We start from the raw sequence: 24,923 nt of genomic DNA, 5'->3' as shown, positions 1-24,923 counted from the left end.
CTTATATGCATGAGAAATCATTATACAGCTCTTCCTGGATTGACCTGGAAACATCCTCATCATGGGGGTTAAAGGTGCTGGTGTAGTGTAACTAACCATTGTGTTTTTGAAGTATTTTCCCTGCATGTTTTCAGACCTCATTTAGGTATCTTCTGAGCTACTGCACCTGGTGATCTGACATAAACTGTCACCTACACTGTCATCCAAACAAGATCATACATTGTGAAATTTGCATTGTACCGAAAATGCAAGCAGCGTATCAAATTTGTCTACAAACATAAATCATTCTGTGGCTTTAAAACTTTAGACATCTTTAACATATGCCATTTGCCAGAAAGATAAATGTGATTTTGGTGTGAGAAAGATTATTGATAACATTGTAATGAACTTTACAATACAAAATGATGGTGATGTTTACAGTTCAACACCATTCCAAATAAGAACACAAGGTGAAGGTGCCTGACACTGACACTTTCAGAATTTGGCAATCACCTTAACATTTTATTTGCAACTTAGAGATAGCATTGAGCTGTTCTACCAGAGAATTCACCATGAGCTTCATTGGTGGAAAATAATATTAGTTTGAGGTGAGTGGTAACCTAGTGAGTAATTGCATAGAAGAGGAATTGCATTTGGAAAGCAAAGAGAAATCCTGGCTCCCACAGGGACTGTGAAGGATTTCAGGCTCCCCACTTGGCCCCAGTGGAGACTGGGTACTCTGGGGGTGGTTGTGTGATAGAACAACACTTGCCTCAACAATGCATACCTTTACCACGCATGCCTTTACCAGGCAATTTTATGGTAAAGACATGATTGGTAAAGGGAAATATGTGGTAAAGATCACACTCCTGCCCCTCTGCCTTGAGCCCTAAACTGTGTCCCTCCTGCAATCTATTCTCCCGTCGCAGCCCTATAAACTACCCGACTCCCTATGCTGATCCTTAAAATCCTATGAAACAAAAGGGAAACCCAAGTAACACAGGGACCTGGGCTGGATAATTTTTAACAAAAAGGTGGTCCCTATGGGGGAAGTGTCGCCCTTGACTTCCACTTCAAAGTGTCAAGAAGAGGGTACAAACACCTCAACACAAATAACTCAGCATTACCTATTTATCTTTTTATTTCATTTTAGCAACTTTTATTTTGATTGTTGACAGTGAGAAGTAAAACGTATATTTGCTCTATTGAACACAAGGTGCTCCAAAAATAAAAACATCTTAGCCCCAAAAAACGACTTTGACCCCAGCCCCCTTCCTTGAGCCCTAAAATCAGTCTCCACCCTCTAAAACCTACCCCCACCACCTCCCTTCCCCAGCCCAACTGCCTCCTCTGACTGAAAACTGCCCCTTTCCTGTCCCCTGTCCTAAGCCCTAAAACTCAGTCCTCTAAAAACTACTCCAACCCCAGCCCCCCTACCTGAGCCCTAAAATCAGCCCCACCTCTTTAAATCTCCCTCCACCTCCCCCCTGCCCCAGCCCAACTGCCCTCTCTGCCTGAAAACTGCCCCTTTCCTGTCCCCTGCCCTGAGCCCTAAAACTCCCTCCCCCTAGTTCTGAAAATGACCAGAACCCCATCCCTGAAAACTACCCCCAACCCATCCAAACCACACTTACCTCACTTCATCACATCCTCTCTCTAACCTTCCTCTTCCTGCTTCCGCCAGCCAGCAACAAGACCGCCCATACGTCTTAGGCACGAATATGCCTAGTTAAGGCATATGCGTGGTTCAGGCAAGCGTGGTTACGCTTGCGATGTCAGAACATGTGTGGCTGAGGTCACGTTGTTCCGACTGTTTCCCTCTGGGGGCACCCAGCAGACATGCCCAGGCCCCGGGGAATAGGCTCTGCTGGGTGTAAATTGGCCTGGGGAGGGGAACCACCCAGCTCCTCACCCCAAAATTGTATACTAAGATTAAAAGGGTAGGCCGAAACCAGGTCAGGGAGGGGGTCATGCAGGACCCTCCCTTATTACAAATTGGCCAGGCCTATGGTGATGGGGTCCTTTGGACTGAAATCATCCAGGGGAGAGGGACCCCCAGTCTGGAAAGACGAGGTGTTGGATTATGGGGTGGCCTAAGGTAAAAGGGGCTAAGCATCCCCCTTCCCTAATAAAAGATATAAAAAAGGGGAAAAAATGTCCGGCCCCGGGAAGTTACCAGAGGCCCTGCCCCTTTTGCCGCCACTCTGCATACGCACCTCCTGGCACACCACTGGTTGGGGGATGAAGTTCAATTGGTTCCTAAGGGTCCTTGGGAGCAAACTACCCCTCCTGTTACCTACAGTAAGTGCCACAATACGGAATTGCTGAGCGGGCATCAGAGGCCAGCCTCCTTTCTCCACCACTCTACAAACACACCTCCTGGCACACTACCGGTTGGGGAATGACATCCCCTTGGCTACTGAGGGTCCTTGGGGGCCAACAAGCCCTCCTGTTACCTCCAGTAAGTCCAACACAGTGGGATTGCTGAGAGGTCTTCGGAGGCCAATGCCTCCTTTCTTCCCCACTCTGCAAACACGTCTCCTGGCGCACTACTGGTTGGGAAATGAAGTCCCCTTGGATGCTGAGGGTCCTTGGTGGCCAAGAACAACTCCTGTTACCTCCAGTAAGTCCCACAGAGTGGAGTTGATGTGAGCTGGCTGGAGGCCTTGCCTCCTTTTTCCACCACTCTGCAAACACGCCCCCTGGTACACTACTGATTGTGGGATGATGTCCCCTTAGATGCTGAGGGTCTTTGGGGGCCAAGAACCCTTCCTGTTACCTCCAGTAAGTCCCACACAGAGTGATTGCTGAGAGCTAGTCAGAGTCCCCACACCTTTTCTCCACCACTCTGCAAATGCGTCTTCTGGCGCACACCTGGTTGAGGGATAAAGTCCTCTTGCATGCTGAGGGTCCTTGGGGGCCAAGAAGCCCTCCTGTTACCACCAGTAATTCCAACACAGGGATTCCTGAGAGCTGGTCAGAGACTCCACTCCCTTTCTTGACCACTCTGCAAATGCAAGTATTAGTTAAAAAACATAGAGATTCACTTTAAAAAACAAAGGTTTCAGGAATGTTCTAGTTAGGAAATAGAATTTGAAAACCCTTAGAAATTCACTTAAAAAACCAAAGGTTACAGGGATGTTATAGTTAGGCTCAGAATTTACTCATTCAAAAACCATAGAAATTCAGCAGTTACAGTTACCTGAGCTAACTAAAACTTACGCCCCAGCAATGCACTGCTTATGACCTTACATATTACATCACTCATGACGTGGTCAGTGACATCAATAATGACATTACTGATGACATCTCAAATGACCTTACTGATGACATCATCCTTAGAACTACTCACAGCCCCATGCAACCTCTTGTGCACCCATTCACAAAACCACTCACATATCCATTCATAGACCCTTACTAGTAATCACACACCCACTCACTCCTCTATAAACAGCTCCCACAACGTGAGAGTAAACGCTAGGTTTCCAGCTGGCGGGTGCTGTGAAAGTGCTGCTGCCCACTGGAAGCAAAGATTTTATCTTGTTCTCTGCCCGCAGAGATGCGGGCATAGACAGAGATTAAACAGATTGCTCCTCCACAGAAGGAGCTGCCTTTAAAGCAGCTCCCTCTGTGCAGCAGCAATGCTGGCTCCCACAGGAGGCAGGGAGCCCGCTGAGACAGCGGAGGCCTTGGCTTTCCCCCTGCAGTCCCAGAGTGTAAGAAAAGAAAGAGGCAAAAAAGAGCAGAAACGAGCAGAAAGAGGCAGATTAATGGTCAGAAATTACCAGAAAGAGGCAGAATATAGGTCAGCAAAGAGCAGAAAGAGGCAAGATAAGGGTGAGAAAACAAGCAGAAAGAGGCAAAATAGAGGTCAGAAACTAGCAGCAGGAGGCAAAATAAAGCTGAGAAACGAGCAGAAAGAGACAGAATAGAGCCAGAAATCAGCAGCACGAGGCAAAATGATAATGATGAGTGAGCAGAAAGAGGCAAAGTAAGGGTCAACAAGGAGCAGAAAAAGGCAGAATAAATGTCAGAAGGGAACAGAAAGAGGCAAAATAAAGGTTAAAAAAAGCAGAAAGAGGCAAATTAGAGGTCAGAAACCAGCAGCAAGAGGAAACATTGAGGTGGGAAACAAGCAGATAGAGGCAAAATATTGGTCAGCAATGAGCATAAAGAGGCAGAACAGAGGGCAGTAAAACAAGCATAAAAGGCAAAACAGAGCAGATGAGGGCAAAACAAAGAGCACCCAGGCACTCACACACCCACTCACAGACCCACTCAGACACTCTCACACAGACTTACTTACCCACTCGCAGTCTTATACAGACACTCATTCACAAAATCACTATCAAAGGTTAGTGGTTACATTTAGGAAATAAACTTTGAAAAAACTTAGAAATTCATTTAAAAACCAAAAGGTTACATTGAGATTATAGTAAGAAAACAAAATTTAAAGAAACCTGAGAAATTCAGTGAAAATAATCAAAGGTTACAGGGATGTTATAGCGAGGCCTAGATTTCACTTATTCAAAACCAGTAAAAATTCAGCAGTTAGAGTTGACTGACCTAACCATAACTAACACCCCTTCAATTCACTGCTTATGACCTTACATATTGCACTACTCATGACATGGTCAGTGACATCACCAATATATTTGGGTGGGTATAGGGTTTTGAGTCGCAAGGGTATTTTTAGGGTTTAGGGTGGGTGTGGGTTTAAGGGTTGTAAGGGTATTTTACAACAACCGATTAAAAGCTGCGAAGAGACAATGAGAGGCTGAACTTCCATATACATCTTTAGCAAGGGCATCAACAACTGGAGAAAAAGGTCCTTCTGAAGTTCAACAACAGTCTCAAGATATCGCACCTGAATGCAGCTGGATTGCCACTTATTGTATGGACTGTGGAGTTGTGGTTAGTGCTGGGGAGCAGTGCAAAAGGGGGTGGTGATGGACGGAGCATCTGAACCAATCAAACACTCACTCCCAGTCAAAAGATCTGGGTTTGATCCATCACCGTTCTTTAGCCCACTCTGCCACCCCAGTTCAGACATGGCTATTTGCAAATCAGTCTGACCCTGTGCCTCATGGGAACAATCCAGCCCGAACTGCCAAGCCATGTCTTCCCTGGACCGGAAACAAGCTTCCGAGGACCGGTTTCTGGCATTAAGGTCCTTCTGAAGTTCAACAACAGTCTCAAGATATCGCACCTGAATGCAGCTGGATTGCCACTTATTGTATGGACTGTGGAGTTGTGGTTAGTGCTATGGGGGGCAGAGCATAACAGCTTTCTGCAACAGTTGCAGACTCACAAATGTAGATTTTGTCTTTGGGTCCTTGAAGTATTCTCATGTTTTTGATAGCTTCTTTGAGTTTTTCCTCTGCCAGTTGCAGTCAATTTTTGCTTTAAAGAAAAAAAATTAATAAGTTGAAAAATCACAAAAAAATCAATACCTTCCAAAAAAACAGTTATTAAAAAACTGAATGAGTGAATTAATTAATGTGTGTATAACTATGTGTAAAATGTTCACAATAGTGAATGACTGGATGAGTAGTGTATTGAAGAATGAATACATGCAAGAGTGGTACATGGATAATGGAATGAGTACATGGGTAGTGCCTGAGTGAATAGGTGAGTGCCTGGGTGGTGCCTGAGTGAATGGGTGACTACGTGAGTAGTACCAGAGTGAATGGATGAAAGCATGGATAGCGCCTGAGTGATTGGATATGTGCATGGTTAGTGTAGGTGATTTCATGCAAGGGTAGTGCCTGGTTGATTGGATGAGTGCATGGGTAGTGCCTGAATGATTGGATATGTGCATGGTTAGTGCCTGGGTGCATGGATGTGTGCATGCGTAGTGCGTGGGTGAATGGATGAGTGCAAGGGTAGTGCCTAGGTCATTGGACAAGTGTATGTGTAGTACCTAAGTGAATGGATGAGCGCATGTGCAGTACCTGAGTGAATGGATTGAATGGATGAGTGCAAAGGTAGTGCCTGGGTGATTGGTAGTATCTAAGTGAATGGATAAGTGCAGGGATGGTGCCTGGGTGGATGGATGAGTGCACAGGTAGTGCCTGAGTGAATGGATGAGTGCAAGGGTAGTGCCTAGGTAGTTGTGTGAGTGCATGGATAGTGCCTTGGTGATTGGAGGAGTGTATGGGTTGTGCCTGAGTGATTGGATGAGTGCATGGGTACTGCCTGGGTGACTGGATGAGCACAAAGCAGGGCCTGGGTTATTGGATGAGTGCATGTGTACCACCCCATTGAATGGATGAGTGCAGTGATACAGCTTGGGTGATTGGATGAGTTCATGTATAGTGCCTGGGTGATTGGGTGCATGCATAGGTAGTGGCTCAGTGAATGGATGAGTGCAAGGGTAGTGCCTGGGTACCAGGATGTGTGTATGGATAGTGCCTAGGTGATTGGGAGAGTGCATGGGTACTGAGGGGAATATTGGCACCTGGGTGATTGGATGAGTGCATGGATAGCACTACGTTGAATGGATGAGTGGATGGGTAGTGCCTGGTTGACTGCATAACTGCATGGGTAGTGCCTGAGTGAATGGATGACTGTATGGATACTGCTTGGGTGACTGGATGAGTGCATAAGTAGCGCTTCATTGAATGGATGAGTACTGGCTTCTAAATGCCTGTCGGTGTACTGGTGACACAAATACGGGCTTCAGACCCGGGAGCATGTTTTTATGGCGGGTGCGGAACACCAGCGTTCCCCGGAGCGGTTGAGGGGAGGGCACCACCTGTGTAAAGGCGGCCGAAAGAAAGCAGAGAGCACACTGCCGAGTGCCCGCTGATGACCGATCCCTGCAGACACTGACCTGACCTTCTACGGCAGTCCGAAGCGGCAAAGATATTGCACCTGCCATTTTGTGGCAAGTCAGCACCGGCGGCATAACCGGCGACTTGCAGAGCTCCTGCACCGGTGGTGCCGCAGCCCCAGCCTGGGAATTGATTGAGCACCACAGGGCAGCACCCTGAGCTGGGTGATTGACATTCCATGGACTGGGAGGTGCTGACGCAGTACCTGCAGACTGGCAAGAAGGCGAGGCGCTGCCATCTTTTGCCTCAAGACCGGCAGCTGGTGACCTGCGGTCGCCTGGGCTCTCGGAGGAGTGGGGAGCACCAGAGGACTTGCCTGCCCACTGCGCTCTGCATGCATACAGCCCCGGATGGCAATCAGAAGTGATCCTGTGCTACAGAGCTTCAGAATGCCAGTGTGCGGTAGCCAGTCTACTCCTGAGCAATCATACGTTAATAAGGCTGTGTGGCCTACCTGCTTGGCGCTAGGCCGCACGGTGGGCTGGGCTTGAATGGTGGCTGGCTGGCAGGGAGGGAGCCAGAGGAAGCAGACAAGGCACAAGGAGGACTGCAGAAGGGCCTCCCCGGCTGGAACACGCAGGTCCTTATGCGCCTGGTCACGACTATAGCAGCAAATTGTTGTTGGGCAGCAGTGTAAGGGGCAACATTAACTTCATCACTGCCGTGAGGATAACGGCCAACGTTGCTTCTTCCTGCCGTGAGCGGAACAGCTCACCCGGACTTCTTCCCCCAACAACCCTTGCCCTTTCGCCTGCTCTGACGCTGTACAGCGTTCCTGGAGGCGCGATATATTCTGCAAGCCTCGCACAGTGCAGGACGTGCGCGGGTTGGGCCATCCCTCTTCCGCCCTCTTCTGCCAGTGACACTTGACCAGGTGAACATTGCCCTTTGAATATTGGTATACCAGCTGCCTTAAGAAACCTCAACCATGGGGAAGAACGGATACAATATCGTCCCGCCCAGTCATCACAAGTATTAAAAGCATGCTGGAAAGGGCGGTGAACATAGTGTCAAAGGAAATTGACCTTACGGTGAGGAGACTGTCCCTTGGTATTGAGGCTTTGTTTGATGGTCTTATGGTAGGGTCTGAATCCGTTCACAAAGCTGGCCCTTCCTTGGTTCATAATGTTCAGAACACTGATTTGGCCAATATCTCTGGCCCTGGGCCAGGTCCTCAGAACTCAAAGGACACTAGTATTGCAATTGATCAGGACTCTCCCATGGCTAATGCCACCGCATGTGCAGGTGCAAAGCGGAAACGGAAAAGAGCAAATCCTGTTGCTTTGAAGAGAAAACAACCGCCCCACAATGGTTCTACCTGCTCTGATATGAGTACTTGGTTACATACACCCTTACAGACTCAGATTCAGAATCTTGCACCTGTAGATTCTACGCTCCATGGAGAACCAAGGAACACTGTTAGTATCCAGACTGGCACTACACTGTCTTCTCTCCCGTATAACAGCTTGGGCGAGACTTTTATTGACACTGTTGTGAATAGTATCTTTGGGCGTATCAAAGACCTGATTGACTCAAATTGTTGTACTCTGTGAAAATGGGTTGATAGGTTGGACTCTGTCTGTTAAATTATGTTCCCAACTCAAAAAATGTTAGACCTGCAACATCAGAGGGGTTGGAATCAAGTCCAACATTAGTCAACATTGCCCCTCAACCACATGTCTCTGCCCCAACAGCTCCATTGTCTTTACCATTTGGGTCATGTCCTACCTGCGAGAAGGTAAAAGAATGTCTTAGAACAAAGGCTATTGTTACTCCAGGGAATTTACCTAATACTGTAGAGTCAAACATTCTGCCAGCTACAACTTCATACACACGGCTAGATCCTAGCTGCACACTACGCGCTAATACAGAGAGTCCTAAACTGAGGGACGGTAACATATGTGTGGGGGCCCCAAACCAAGCAAATACTGTAAATACCCAACCTAGCAAAGACATACTGAACCTTCCACCTGCATCCTGCCCATTTACTTGCGTACTTGCAGGTGTACCTGCACTTAAGAAAAACCAAACTGAGACATGGTACCAACTCCACAATAAATGCTTTGACTGATTAGCCAAACACAAGGGATACAGGGTGGCTGACGCAAATAATATCATCATGGTTCTTAGGGTAAGCTGGTTTAGCTTCTCTGTCAAAAACATCGAGGGGGGCTGTACTGTTGTTAACTTTCAAAACCCTGCAATGACCACATCCTTACTAAAGGTACAGGAAGATACATGCATGGGCCCTAGTAATATTTGCTTGCTGCCTTTGGGATATTTTTATAAACCAATTGTTAGGCTACAAATGAATGATGGTGCACCCCTATTGAGGCATAATAGGTTCCTGCCTCTGTCTGCTCTAGATACCCAAGACTGACTTGCACCCATAAGGTTATCAAATGAAGTCAATAGTTTACCTGATGAATGTCAACCTGGAGGTCGATCAAATCCAAATAGGTTTGGTACTGATTGTAAATTGAGTATACTTAGTTGGAACGTTGCCGGCCTGGCGTGCGTCTAAATTGAATCTACCAGACTGGATTGATATAGTTGAAAATCAGGATAATATAATGATGCAGGAAACCTGGGCCATCCAGGATTTCCATTTAGAAAGGTTCCAATATTTTAATATTGTTGTACCGGTTCCCAAGGTAGGGCGACCATCTGGTGGACTTTCGATATGGGTGAACATTTTAAGGGGAATTACTGTAAATGTTTTAGATACACGAAATTCTAATATACAAGCACCGATCTATACAAGGGGAATCTCCATATGTTTAATCAATTTTTACAACAATGATTTTTATTCTGTGCCAAATATAAATGTTAATAATTTGTTTAATTTTATCTTAACCCTACGAAACCTCAAGGTTTTTTCTAATGTTGTTGGTATTTGTGTGTGGGGAGATTTTAATGCCAGGATTCCAATGGGCAACAGCAACTCAACAATATTGCCTGACTACCAGTTTGTCTCGGTGTACTAGGGGGACAGAACTATTAGAATATTTATATAATCCTAACCTAGTTAACATCATGGATATTGCTGTTGTCCCCGATAAAGCTAATCGTATTGAACCGACATATAGAAGCTGGGGTTGTGCCTCTACTATTGATTATGTTTTAATTTCCCCCATTTTAGAAGACTGTTTGTTAAGTGCTGAGGTCATGCCGACCCATCATTGCGACCACAATCCCAATAGATTAATATTGAAAATTTCTCCTAAGCCTGTAAACAATAAGGAGTGTGGCGCTATGAACTTGTTACCCTCCACAGATAACTGAGATTAGTATTGACAATAAAAGCTATTCATCAATATGTTAACTGTTTACTCGCCACTTGTGGACACTTGTTTGTCATTTAAAGATCATAACCCAATGTAATCGGTGCTTTTACCCAACTGGGTACGGGTACTAAACGGATGTTGTCAAGGCCTATTACCAAACCTCGAATGGGACCGAGATGGTTTGATAGAGACTGCTCATTACCTAACAGAAAGCTCCACAAGGCGCTGTCAACGACCCCTAGAGACTGGGCTCTTTTTAAATCTCTGAGACACCATTACAAGACAGTAATTACACAAAGGAAAGACGAAATCCTGAAGAATCATTGGGATAGCTTAGCGTGTAGTGTATCTTTAAAAAATGGAAATGGTTTTTGGACGGCTGTTAAAAAGCTTAGGACATTGGGACATCCCCTGACCGCTATTAGTTGCAATATATCTAGCGACTTCTGGGTGGCTCATTTTTCCAAACTCTACTCGGTCCCAATTGGAAATGAGGATTCTTATGAATATCATGCGCCTACCCCAATTGATATAACGTTGCTAGAAGTGGAGGATGCAATCCAACAAAGTTTGGGCAACAAAGCCCTGGGCCATGATGAGTTGCCCATCGATCTTATTAAAAACAAACCAGAATTTTGGGCACCTCTTTTATTGGATGTTTATAATAATGTAACTTATGCTACAATTCCGAATTACATGGTCCATGATTATCATTGTACTCATTTTTAAAAAGGGTGATCGTTCTAACCCCAGTTGTTACAGACCTATCTCTCTCATCGATAACACCCTGACAAATCCTGGGCAGGATTCTCTATAACAAGATAAGGTCATGGGCCGAGGGAGAAGAGATTTTAAGGCTGTGTCAACTGGGGTTTAGAAGGAAAGTAGGCACAGTGGAACAGTGCCTAAACCTAAACTTTATTATTGGCAAGTACATTGTTGCAAACAAATCCCCTATATATCTCCCATTTATGGACCTTACTTCTGCATTCGACCTCGTCAACAGGTCAGGATTATGGTCCATTCTTTTAAAACAAGACCTGGAAGAAACCCTAGTCTACTTTTTAGCATATTTGCGCAGAGATTTGCATGCCCGGGTGAGGATCAGCCAGGACGGGGACGTATCAAGTGACATCAAAATAGACAGGGGTGCGTTCTACCACCCCTTCTTTTAATTCTATATATTAATGACCTACATGACTCACTAGTAAAACTCACCCACGATGTCCCGAGAATAAACGGTAATACACTCCCCGCCTTACTGTATGAGGATGATGCAGTTTTAATGGCACGTACCCTAAATGCCCTACGCATTTTCATACGAGGTTTTGTAGATTGTATGGCTTTTTTAGATTTAATTACTAATTTAAAAAAAAAATTTTTAATGGATTGCGGCCCCAAAAAGCGCCCTATTAATAAAATCACTGTCAACTTGGATAGTTTACAAAGCACTTGCACTTTTTCTTATCTTGGGTTAATTTACGCTACAAATGGCTCTTGGTCTGACCACGTGGCACACAGCAGAAGTAAGTTGTCACGAAGTATTAACACAATTTTGGGTTTACCCCAACTCAAAAGGTCTAAAGTCGTTTTAGCCGTTATCCTCACCAAAATAGAAGATCTTCATTTAGTGTGATTCCAGTGGTTACAGCGGTATTCATTTACTATTCATCTACTATTAAAATATAGTATTTATTTAGTATGCACAAAGACTATGTAGTATGCCCACAAACCGAGATATGCAAATGAGGGAATACTAGCTCTACTCAACTACCCTTCAAATACACGATGAAGACTTCAATTGATTGCTAAAAGAAGACTAGTAGTATTTTAGAAGAATAGTATTTGAAGCTTAGTAGTATTCTGTTAGGGTTTATTTGCAGCTCTTGTGCTATTTCAAGAGCAAAATGAAGGCTAGTCTAATTGATTGCGACCACTATTTGAAGAATAGTGGTATTCTTTGTGAGCAGTATCTGAATACTAACGGCAATGATTATGAAGGGGGGGGTGCGGAGTATTTTGTTTGGTGGGGGTTGCGTGTGGGGGGGTCGCGTGTGGGGGGTCGCGTGTGGGGGTCGCGTGGGGGGTCACTCGAGGGGAGGTCGCGTGGGGGGGTCGCGTGGAGGGGTCACGTGGGTGGGTTGGGTGGGGGGTCACGTGGGGTGATTCGCGCGGGGGGGTCACGCAGGGGGGTTGCACGGGGGGTCACACAGGGGGGTCGCGTGGGGGGGTCGCGCAGAGGGGTTGCGCAGGGCGGTCACGTAGGGGGGGTGCCTGGGGTGGTTCGTCCGGGGGGTTTCACGCAGGGGGTCACGTGCAGGGGGGTCGCGCGGGGGGCATGGGGGGGTCACGCAGGGGGGGTGGTTCACGCAGGTGGGGTGGGCGTCACGCAGGGGGTCACAGTTTAGGCTAATCTCATTTATTGTGACCGCTAATTGAAGATTAGTGGTGTCTTTGTGAGCAATATCTGAAGACTAATGGCAATGATTGACAAGAGTTAAGACTAGCAGAACTCAAATTGAATGTTAATTGGAGACTAGTCACATTAATTCTGAATAATTTATAGTAATTTTATTCATTTGGTTGCTTGCACAAGGCTTCTTTTAATGATGGCTTTTGGACAAAATGTTATGTGTTACATATCTTGGGAGTCAATGATTCTAATATGCCCATTACAAACTCATTAGTCATGCATTTAGTAAGCATTTTATAATTGTGGTATGTGAGAAGGCCGGAGCAAGAGATCGTAGGAGAAGCACAAAGCAAAGGAGTCGACACAGACATACACAGGATTGTACCAGGACACCCCTCCTCCTGCAAGTAGAGAGCCAGTTGAATTGTCGAGAACCTGACTGAATTCCCACTTGGTCGATGAGAAGACAGGATCACCACCGTTTGTTTTCAGGTTACCCAAAATAAGCAATTATGCAAAATTCAATTAGTTGTCAGGTAGAAAAGTAATTGACTGCTTCTTGGGCTGTCACAAAATTAAAAGAAAAGTGGATTCATAGTCTGAACAGAACAAAACCACTCAAAAACTATTAAATGGAGGCATGCACTGCCAATTGTTAATCTAAATGGGTACCTAGCATCTAATCAGAAGAGTCTAACCATAGAAGAACTATTCTGATTGTCTGAAAGTAGCAATTCAGAATTAATTTAAGAAACGGCTGTGGTCAGAATCTTTGATTGACTTCTAGGAAGTCATTCACCCTAGCACTGTCCTTGCTCGTCAGTCACAGACAGACCGGAAGGATGGATAGATATTCTCAGTTCATGGATCACCCTAGGATACTTTTAGCTGTTCACTATGTTGTGTACACAGAAAATAGAAGAAACGGTAAAGGCAACTTGGCTTGGAATTCAATTCAGGTTACCACAGAAAATGTACCCAGCCTTACCTGTGAGGACTTCAGGATATGTTTAGGTTACTCCAGGGCAATTTCACAATTACCACTTTAAGGGGCAGATTTACAAGCCTCTTTTGCGTCACTTTTGATGCGTCATGGTGCGGGGTATTTACAACGTGACGCATCTGGGAGATGTGTCACGTTGTAAAGCCCTGAGTCAGAAGTAGGCGTTCCTGCGCAGGGTGGGGGTCGTTACGGCACAGGAACGCCTCCTAAAAGTGGCTGAGTGAAATCTGTAAGATTTCACTCAGTCACTTTTGAGCCCATGGCTGCGTCAAAACTCTGCAGGATTGACGCAGCATTGTACAGGTAGGGCCCCCCAGAGCATTGCTGGAGTGCGTCGTGCTTGCTACGCAACTCCAGCAATGTGCCGCCTTTACGGCACAGATGCGTCAAGCACCTGTGCCGTTTTTGCCCCATGGTGCGCCACATTGTAAATGTGGCGCATCCATGGTGGCGGAGCCGCAGTGCATAATAACTGGCGCATCCCTGCTGATATGCAGGGATGTGCCAGTTATTGTAAATCTGCCCCAAGTGTTCTGTGATCAAAGTAATACTAGTGGTGTGTTACATAAAGCAGAGAAGCACTAGAAATAGTACACTCCTTGTGAATCCTGCTTCACCTCTATTTTTATCTTTGTCACTCCAATCAAGTAATTGTGTTGATGTACAACAGTGATTAATGATGATGTACAACAGTCACTATAAGTGTATGCTGCTGAAGATATTGTAGTTAAGTGTCTTTAAGTAAGCTTCTAAGTGGGTTTGCGAGTAGTCAAGGGGGTACCCGCAGTTTAGTGGAGGTATGAGTTGGTCATGTGGTTGAGAGCTGTAGAAGTATGGTTTTATCAAATGATGTGAGCAACCATAGAATCTGTGAGTGGAGAATGAGTGCCTTGTGTGGTTCAGGGGCATTTTGAATGGCTTTAGAATGTAGTGCCAAGGAGGTCTGATAATCTGAAGAGTTCTTGGATGTGTGTAAATGACAGCTTCGGTTCAAACAGGCTGAGAATAATTATGATATATATGGCTGCAGGCAAGCAATTTTTTGAGTCAGTAATGTGGTGCTGTGAGTGACTGCAGGTACCTAGCACAACTGGGTTATGTTATGAGTGTAGTTAAGAAGTGCAGTGAGTGTGGGTATAGAGGGTTTGGAGTACTGTGACTAACTCCAGGAATGTTGACAGTGATATTGCAACTAACTGAATAAAATTGCTGGGGTGGTGAGTTATAAGTTGTGTTGTGAATTACTTTAGTAATTAGTGAGTGATGTGGGCTGCAATTGATGTGAAGTAGTGAATGAGTGTTGTAAGTTGCTGAGTTGTGAGTGATTGCAGGGTGTGATATAAAAGAAAAATTGTGACTGGCTTGGTAATGCTGTGTTAGGCAAACAGAGTAACGCAGAGCTCTGGAAGAGATGCGACTGAATGGCGTAAGCGAGTTAGACATTGCCTAAGTGAATGCAGCTCATTGCTGTTGTGAGCGAAGCATGAACTTGTGGCTAGTGTTGCTTGAGGGTGAAATGAATGACAGGTGTTTCTGACTAGCCAAAAATGAATGATGCATGTAGCTGAAGGCGAGTGGCTCTTCTGAGGAGTGGTATAGCGACTGAGCAGTAAACTGACAGAGGTTAGTGGCTACTGAAGATGTGTGATGAGAAAGAGGTTTTGTTAATGGTCAAGGGGTATGAACGCCAGAGTAATGTAACGTGTGGTAAAGTTATTGGTTGCGATGAGAGGTCGTTTTGGGGTCAAGTTATCCTGTGTTTGGGTGATAGTGTAGGAGGTTCGGTGCTGTAAGAAAGTGCTGATGCAACTGCCTAAAGGCAAGTGAATAGCTTTAGTAACTGGTACAGAACGTGGTGCCAGGAACATTTGTCATTGTGGTGTTCTGAAAGGAGGAATGGTGTTCGTGCAATAGAATGTGTGTTGTGAGGTGTTGGGGTGATGAGGAAGGTGCTATTGCATCATTAAATGTTATCTCAATTCGTGTAATTGTATGATGGGGAGTCAATGGTGTAAATCCTGCACTGTAGGTGGGTTATCAGTGTTGCTATGTAGTATTGCAAGTGGTTGAGTGGTGCTTTGTGAGGGTGTTTTGGTGAATGAGTGATTAGTGTTATGAGGCCTTATATGAGAAGTGTTATAAGTGAGTGTTATGTGTTGTTAGCATGTGAATGACGGAGTTTGTTGTACATGGCTAACGGAAGTTAGAGAGTAAGTGTCTTGAACAGGTGGTTGTGTGTACAGTTATAATGGAGGGGTGTTGTAGAAGACTGATTTTAAGAAAATGTTGTACGTAATTACTTTTGTAAGGGGTGGGCATTGAGTGTAGTGTTGGGACAAATGATGTTGCATAGTTGTGCTGTATGAAGCAGAGTTGTGGTACTAGTGGCTCTACATGAAAAGATGGCTCGGTCAGTGGGTTCTTTTTATTTTGTGTTGCAATTCCTTATGAAGAACAAAACCATGTTGCAGACGTACAATACGGAATAGAATGCACACTGCAACGGGTAAGGAGGGGAGGTAGAGTAGAGTAGGGATAGGAATGAGATTACATAATGCAAGTAGTGTTGACAACCGTAAATTGTATGTCTGTCATCGTCAGGTGTTGGCGGTTCGACATCCCTGGTAGGGGGGAGAGAACATGGCCAGCTGTCAGCAAGGGTAGGAAGGGTGCCCTAAATATCAGGGTGGGGTGAGCGAAGGGGGTAAGAAGAGAGGGTAGATGCAAAGAGCAATGGGTGTCCCATGCCACCAGCGTGTAGTGCCCCATGGTGCACTAGGGGGGTGATGCCCATGTCAACGCGTGTGGAAATGGGAGTGTGAGGTGGCAGAGGCCCATGGCATGAGATTGGGTCGATGCCTGTACGAGGTAGAGGGCAGGGATGCGAGAGGGAGGAGAGCAGAGGCAGGAGAGAGTGGGAAGAGGATGGTGCAGGTGTGGGAAGGGGAGAGATGCAAGTGAGATAGAGGCAGGGTCAAGGAGACAAGGAGGGGGGCTGTGAGAAAGGATGAAAGGAGTAGAAAAGCGGTGCAGAGAGGGGGAAGGGGTGACAGATTCAGAATGTGTAGCTAAGAATCGGCCAATGGGTTCTGAATGGTATTGAGTGATGAATAGCAAGCAAATAGTGTGGCGGTTGTAACAAGTAGATTATGAGTCTATGTAGGAGGTAACACCAATTGAATGATGAGTGAGCAGTGTCAAGACCAATCAAATGTTGAGCTAGTAGTGTCACAGGCGAAGTCTAATTATTTCATTGATGGTGAGTGAGAGATGATTAAGTGTGGTAAATGCTGCTGGTGGTGGTGCAAAAATGTCTGGCTGATTGGTGTAGTGAAATGTGGTGTTGACTGGATGTTGGCAAGTAGTCAGAGCATCTTCAAAGTTGCTGCAAGATCACGACACACATGGTACGCACTGCATGGTTAGCGATAGCAGTTTGAGTGTGTGGTGTGAATGGTTGCACTTCAGTCCGAGAGGGGTGTTGTAACTACTGGTAATGTGTGTGGATGAATGGGTTAGCGTGCAAGAGGCTGTGAATGTGTCATTCCACAGTGTTCCCGCAATGAGGACAGAGGCGGATAAGAATTTTGGGTTGTGAAAGTTGACTCATTAAGAGTAAGGGAATATACCTGAGTGTGGAGAGTAGGTGATGGGTGTAAGTGATTTGCAAAAGATGCAGGGAGGAGGCTGGAGAGAACCAGGAAGATAGAGGAGTTTGGGGCTTGCTATGAAAGGACAATGCATTGCTTTGTGTAGACACGTTTTGAAGGTGTAGGGAGAAAAGTATATATGCCAAGGCTGTTACAGCCTTGGTATGCTCCTGATGAAATTATTTTTTGGAAAAAAAACTGTTTTTCGGCTGTGGACTGGAACAGCTTGTATGGCCTTTTTTAACTATACTTTGGTTCAATAGGTGTGTGTGGGGGGGGGGGTGCAGATGGACTCCAAACATGCCTATAGGAAATCACCATATTACCAACCTATGTGCATACCTGCAAATCCTAGGTCCAGATGTCAAAAGCATTTTAACACAGTCGCAAGTTGTCCAATTCAGTATTTGCACCAGTTAAAATGCTTTTTTCCAATACACCAATTCCATTTTAGGGGTCAAAAAAGATCTTTCAACTCCTAAAATGGCAATTTGAATGGCAAAAATATACTGATTCAGTCTCTGGAAGGGACGTGTTGTAGACGCCTCTTCCAAATACCGATCAGTAAACAGTAAATCAGTATTTTATGTATCAGTCTCTCCCCACCTGATAAGGTTGCAAAACGTGTGAGAAAAATGGCCTGCACCATTTTTTTTTTTTTTTAAGAAACGCAAACACAGATATAGCAATCTTCTGACTGCAGCAGGCCACCTTTCCAATGATGGTCTCTAATTGGAGCAAATAACAATTTTCAAACTACACTTTTTAAAATAAACCTGTTTCCTGCTCCCACCTGTGGCTTATCCCCAGGCTGTCCCTTGTGCCTATTCCGTGAATTTACAGCCCTCTCGTATTTAATGGACCTAATCTCTCACCAAGCAACTCATCCATTTGCTCAACTATAATGTACCTCAACTATGACCCGTCCCAGCTACGTGTATTAACATTTCTACCAGCATCTACCTGAGATCACTGTTTCCCTGTCCACTTCTGCCAATCAAACTCATGTTTTGCCACCAGTCCTTCAATCCAATATCCTCCAATCCCACCCTTTTCCGACATCCATATACTCATTACATTCATACCTGTCCTCTTCTGTCATAATCCCCTCTCATTGTCTTTTGTGCAGCATTGTCGCACTCATTAGGTTGTCCAGACAGCATGCTCCCTTCTGTCAGCCCTCCTTTTTTCCAACATCAGCAAAATTGCTCCTTGAGATAAATACTCATAGAATTCTAGTAATCTCCAGGTCATGAGTTTGAATCCCTCCAACTCAAATGTAGTCTTCCATCCATCTGAGATTGGCATAATGGAGTAAGGTGAAGCAGTGTAATAGTAACAGCGTTTAAAAGATAAAGTAATATTGCATGAAAAAAAACATGTTATCGAACTTGGGAAAGCAGAGATTGGAGTTAAAGAAATGAATATTATGAGAATGGAAAGAGGGGAAAGCAGAGAGGGGAATGGAAAGGAGAGCGTAAATGCGGAAAAAGGAATGGGGAAGGGAAAAGTAAAAAGTGAAAAGCAGTTAGTGTGGGAATTTAAGAGCAAATGCAGAAATGTGGGTACAGTCTGATATTAGAATGGAGAGAAGGAAAGGAAAGGAATGAGGTGAGAAAGGGAGGAAAAAAGCAGATATTGAGGGAGACCAAGAAAGTGTGTATATCTCTGCTTCATAATGCATACGGTAATAAAATATGTAAAGTTGAGAGGTGACAGTGCTGTATCATTCCTGGGCCTTCTTCACCTAATGTATTGCTCTGCTCTCCATGACGCACAATTATTTTAGCGCGCTTTAGTTTTTTTGCCAACAAAAGATGTTTTCCTGGCACACTCATACTTTTGCATTAACAAAACATGAAATTAAACTGATTCTGCTGTTCAGGTGTTGAGAGGCGAGCTCATACACCACCTTAACAGTGATAGGAGTACCACTGATGGCCAGAGGCAAGTTCAGGTTAGATGCCTGCTATGGCAAAAGTCCGGTTTGAACCTAGTCCCTAAAAAGAGCGGAGCTTTCACAGGAGATGTGGTCTAGTGGCTAAAATACCAATCCTGACATGTGGGGAACCAGCAGTGGCAGAGCCAGCATGTCATGGGTCTTATTGCAAGGAACGGAGTGCCCCCCTTCTCCATGGCTCCTGTTTGAATTGAAAATACAGCAATAATCAAGGTCAGTGCCACCTCAGGTCTATGAGCCCTGTTGCTGCTGTACCTGCTGCAAAAATGAAAGATACACCCCTTGGAAAACGTTCTAATTCAAGCCTATGTTCAACATCCTGTGAATCCAGTCTAAATCATGTTCATGTGCTGACAAAACAAAAAAGGTGTAACGCAGACTGTGTTATTAAGTGCTCTTACATCCTTGGCCATGGTTTGCGCTATGTAAAAATCGGCCAAAAAGTGGTTTCTAACACTCACCCATGCTCTAACCACATAAGGCAATAATTAACAAGCATTTGCAATGCAATAGGTCTCGCATTAGGAAAGTGCGAGCTGTTGGTTTTGTAAATGACAATTTTTGTAATTCACAAAGCCAATAGCTTACACTTTCCTAATGCGAGTCCTACTGGCTATGGCAATGCTTGTTGGTAGCAAGCAAGGACAGTGCTGTTGTGGTGCTGAGTGATGATGTGGTTGGGTGGAGTGATGTGGTGGTGTATTAGAGTGAAGTGATGGTGTCCCAGAGTGATGTGGTGGTGTCCCAGAGTGATGTGGTGGTGTCCCTGAGTGATGTGCTGGTGTCCCTGAGTGATGTGGTGGTGCCCCTGAGTGATGCGGTGGTGCCCCTGAGTGATGTGGTGGTGTCCCTGAGTGATGTGATGGTGCCCCTGAGTGATGTGGTGGTGCCCCTGAGTGATGTGGCGGTGCCCCTGTCCCTGAGTGTTGTGGTGGTGTCCCAGAGTGATGTGGTGGTGTCTGTGAGAGAAGTGGTGGTGTCCATGAGTGATGTGGTGGTGCCCCTGCGTGTTGTGGTGGTGCCCCTGAGTGATGTGGTGGTGCCCCTGAGTGATGTGGTGGTGCCCCACAGTGATGTGGTGGTGTCCCAGAGTGATATGGTGGTGTCCCAGAGTGATAAGGTGGTGTTCTATAGTGATGTGGTGGTGTCCTAGAGTGATATGGTGGTGTCCCTGAGTGATTTGGTGGTGTTGTGAGGCATGCAGAAGTGTGAGGTGTGCAGCAGTGTGAGGGGTGCAGCAGTGTGAGGCGTGCAGCAGTGTGAGGCATGCAGCAGTGTGAGGCGTGCAACAGTGTGAGGCGTGCAGCAGTGTGTGGCATGCAGCAGTGTGCAGCAAGCAGCAGTGTGAGTAATGCAGCAGTGTGCAGCGTACAGCAGTGTGAGGCATGCAGTAGTGTGTGACGTGCAGCAGTGTGTGGCGTGCAGCAGAGTTTGGCGTGTAGCAATGTGAGGCGTGCAGCAATGTGTGGCATGCAGCAGTGTGTGGCGTGCAGTAGTGTGCGGCGTGCAGCAGTGTGCGTCATGCAGCAGTGTGCGGCGTGGAGCAGTGTGTGGCATGCAGCAATGTGAGGCGTGCAGCAGTGTGAGGCGTGCAGCAGTGTGAGGTGTGCAGCAGTGTGAGGCGTGCAGCAGTGTGAGGCGTGCAGCAGTGTGTGGCGTGCAGCAGTGTGAGTAATGCAGCAGTGTGCGGCATGCAGCAGTGTGAGGCATGCAGCAGTGTGAGGCATGCTGCAGTGTGAGGTGTGCAGCAGTGTGAGTCGTGCAGTAGTGTGCAGCATGCAGCAGTGTGAGTAATCCAGCAGTGTGAGTAATGCAGCAGTGTGCAGCGTGGAGCAGTGTGAGGCATGCAACAGTGTGTGGCGTGCAGCAGTGTGTGGCGTGCAGCAATGTGAGGCGTGCAGCAATGTGAAGCGTGCAGCAATGTGTGGCGTGCAACAGTGTGCGGAGTGCAGCAGTGTGCGGCGTGCAGCAGTATGCGGTGTGCAGCAGTGTGTGGCATGCAGCAGGGTGCCGCACAGCAGTGTGAGGCGTGCAGCAGTGTGTGGCGTGCAGCAGTGTGTGGCGTGCAGCAGTGTGAGGCGTGCAGCAGTGTGTGGCGTGCAGCAGTTTGTGGCGTGCAGCAGTGTGAGGCGTGCAGCAGTGTGTGGCGTGCAGCAGTGTGAGGCGTGCAGCAGTGTGTGGCATGCAGCAGTGTGTGGCGTGCAGCAATGTGAGACGTGCAGCAATGTGTGGCGTGCAACAGTGTGCGGCGTGCAGCAGTGTGCAGCGTGCATCAGTATGCAGCGTGCAGCAGTGTGTGGCGTGCAGCAGGGTGCCGTGCAGCAGTGTGAGGTGTGCAGCAGTGTGTGGCGTGCAGCAGTGTGTGGCGTGCAGCAGTGTGAGGCGTGCAGCAGTGCGAGGCATGCAGCAGTGTATGGCGTGCAGCAGTGTGTGGCTAGCAGCAGTGTGAGGCGTGCAGCAGTGTGTGGCGTGCAGCAGTGTGAGGTGTGCAGCAGTGTGTGGCGTGCAGCAGTGTGAGACGTGCAGCAGTGTGAGGCGTGCAGCAGTGTGAGGCATGCAGAAATGTGAGGCGTGCAGCAGTGTGTGGCCTGCAGCAGTGTGTGGTGTGCAGCAGTTTGTGGCATGCAGCAGTGTGAGGAGTGCAGCAGTGTGCAGTGTGCAGCTGTGTGAGGCATGCAGCTGTGTGTGGCGTGCAGCAGTGTGTGGCGTGCAGCAGTGTGTAGAGTGCAGCATTGTGTTCCGTGCTGCAGTTTGTGGCGTGCAGCAGTGTGAGGCTTGCAGCAGTGTGTGGCATGCAGCAGTGTGTGGCGTGCAGCAGTGTGTGACGTGCAGCAGTGTGAGGCGTGCAGCAGTGTGTGGCGTGCAGCAGTGTGTGGCGTGCAGCAGTGTGTGGCGTGCAGCAATGTGAGGCATGCAGCAATGTGAGGCGTGCAGCAGTGTGTGGCGTGTGGCAGTGTGTGCCGTGCAGCAGTGTGTGCCGTGCAGCAGTGTGAGGCGTGAAGCAGGATCGTCACGCCTTAACCCAGACAGAAGAGCAATAGGTTTTCATCTCTTTGTCCTGTAAATGCCTTTAATCATTTCCAATGGTTAAGCAGCCTTCCTTTGGTTGTAAATTCAGGGCACAGAAGTCTTGAGGTTAATCCCTTAAAATGTTCTTAAATGTTTCCATTAAGAGACTCCTTTTTCATTTCCAGGGCGTTTGCTTGTAAACGCTTATCACACAGAGGAAATAAAGCACATACAATTGCTGTGTGCTTTGATGGCATTTGCTGAAAAGCAATGTGAAAATTGGATTTCATACTAGTAATTACACACTGTTTTAAAAAAAAATATATGTGCTCGAAATGTGCATATCAGACGAACGTTCTATCACTGTATGCACATGTGAGGGAGAGGTTAGGGTGTGTGAGGGTGTGTGAGGGTGAGGGGGTGTGAGGGTGAGTGTGGGTGAGGGTGGGTGAGGGTGGGTGGGGGGGTGAGAGAGCATGTGAGGTTGAGGGTGTGTGAGGGTGAGTGTGGATGAGGGTGGGTGAGGGGGTGAGAGGGTGTGTGAGGGTGTGAGGGTGAGAGGGTGTGTAAGGGTGCGGGTGGGTGAGGGTGGGTGAGAGGCAGGGCCAGACTGGCTACCGTGCAGTTGTGTGTGCTGCCGAGCAGGGGGATGATTTCTCCGTGGGATGGGCGTATTTCGTTGATCGGGACCTGCGTGCGCTTTGGGAAAAAAAAAAACAGGTCCCCATCAACGAAAGCATCCCCCTGCTCGGCAGCACACACAACTGGCCGGTAGCCAGTCTGGCCCTGGTGAGAGGGTGAGTGAGACGGTCTGTGAGGGTGAAGGGGTGGGTGAGGGTGAGGGGGTGAGGGTGGCGGAGATGGTGTGTGAGGGTGAGAGGGTGTGTGAGGGTGCGGGTGGGTGAGGGTGGGTGAGAAGGTGAGTGAGAGGGTGTGTGAGGGTGAAGGGGTGGGTGAGGGTGAAGGGGTGGGTGAGGGTGAGGGGTGTGAGGGTGAGGGTGCGGGGGGGATGAGAGGGTTGGTGAGGGTGGGTGAGAGGATGAGTGAGGGTGAGGGGGGTGTGAGGGGGAGGGGGAGTGTGAGGGGGTGTGAGGGTGAGGGGGTGAGGGAGGGTGAGGGGATGTGAGGGTGTGGGGATGTGGGGGTGATGGGGTGTGAGGGTGAGGGGGTGTGGGGTGTGAGGGTGAGTGAGGGTGAGAGAGTTGTGAGGTTGTGAGGGTGTGAGGGTGTGTGAGGGTGAGAGGGTGTGTGAGGGTGAGGGGCTGTGAGGGTGACAGTGTGTGGGGGTGTGAGGGGGTGAGGGTGAGTGAGGGTGAGAGGGTTGTGAGGGTGAGGGTGTGAGGGGGTGTGAGGATGAGGGGGTGTGAGGGTGAAGGGGTGTGAGGGTGAGGGAGGGTCAGAGGGTTGTGAGGGTGAGGTTTACAAATACCAGGCTTATGTAGAGGATGGTGGCACCCGCAGGGTGGGATTGCTGCACGGTGAGGCGAGGGAGGCTGCAGTTCACTTTAGGGGCTTGTTAGGGGTAGTAAGCACTATACATGCATTCCGTACAATCATGAGGGAAGTGGGTAGAAGGTGACGGTGAGAAAAAGATTGAAGTGGGGGTTTGACAGTCGTGCAATTGGTGAGCTGACTGTGGGGGACTGGTGGGGTGGGAGAGAGACGATCAGAAGTGGAAAGTGAGGGGTCAAACTAGCAAAGTGATTAGAAAGAAGGGGGGAGCGGGCGGAGATGATGAGACCAAATGGGACTGGGATGCGAAGATTGTGATTCTGAAGAGATGGAAATAGGGTGAGGGGCAATAGAATAGGACGTGCACAGACACGCTGATGGGGTGGGTGGCAGATGAGACCTAGAGCTAGTCGAGACCTAAAAACACAGGAACGCGGTAGTAGACACACAACAAAGTAACAAGACACATAGACAGGAGTAAAACGTATACAGAGAAGGGAAACACATGTACAAAAACATGTGGTTCATTATGCACACACATGTACTATGTAGACACTGAAAAGGCAACAGAAAAGCCCACCTAAAACACTACCCTATACTACACAAACACCACAACACTACCCTAAACCCTAAAACACTACCCCCAGCAAAACCATCCCCAGACCTCCAGTCCGGTCCCTACTCTCAGACACTACCCTGCACGACCCCCAGCACTACCCTAAAACACTACCCTACACTACACAAACACCACAACACTACCCTAAACCCTAAAACACTACCCCCAGCACAACCCTCCCATGACCCTCAGTCCGGTCCCTACACTCAAACACTACCCTGCACGACCTCCAGCACTACCCTAATCCCTAAAACACTACACAAACACCACAACACTACCCTAAAACCTAAAACACTTACCACAGGACGACCCTCCTCGATCCCCAGTCCGGTCCCCACACTCAAATACTACCCTGCACGACCCCCCAGCACTACCCTAAACCCTAAAACACTACCCTACACTACCACAACACTACCCTAATCCCTAAAACATTACCCCCAGCACGATCCCCGACCCCTAGTCCTGTCTCCACACTCAAACACTACCCTGCACGACCCCCCAGCACTACCCTAAACCCTAAAATACTACCTTACACTACACTAACAGCACAACACTACCCTAAACCCTCAAACACTACCCCAGCACAACCGTCCCTCGACCCGCAGTCCGGTCCCTACACTCAAACACTACCCCACATGACCCCCAGCACTACCCTAAACCCTAAAACACTACACTACGCTACACAAACACCACAACACTACACTAAACCCTAAAACAC

The sequence above is a fragment of the Lissotriton helveticus genome, chromosome 6, assembly GCF_964261635.1.
Source record: "Lissotriton helveticus chromosome 6, aLisHel1.1, whole genome shotgun sequence".
Taxonomy (NCBI): domain Eukaryota; kingdom Metazoa; phylum Chordata; class Amphibia; order Caudata; family Salamandridae; genus Lissotriton; species Lissotriton helveticus.
Note: the sequence above shows the minus strand (reverse complement) of the source record.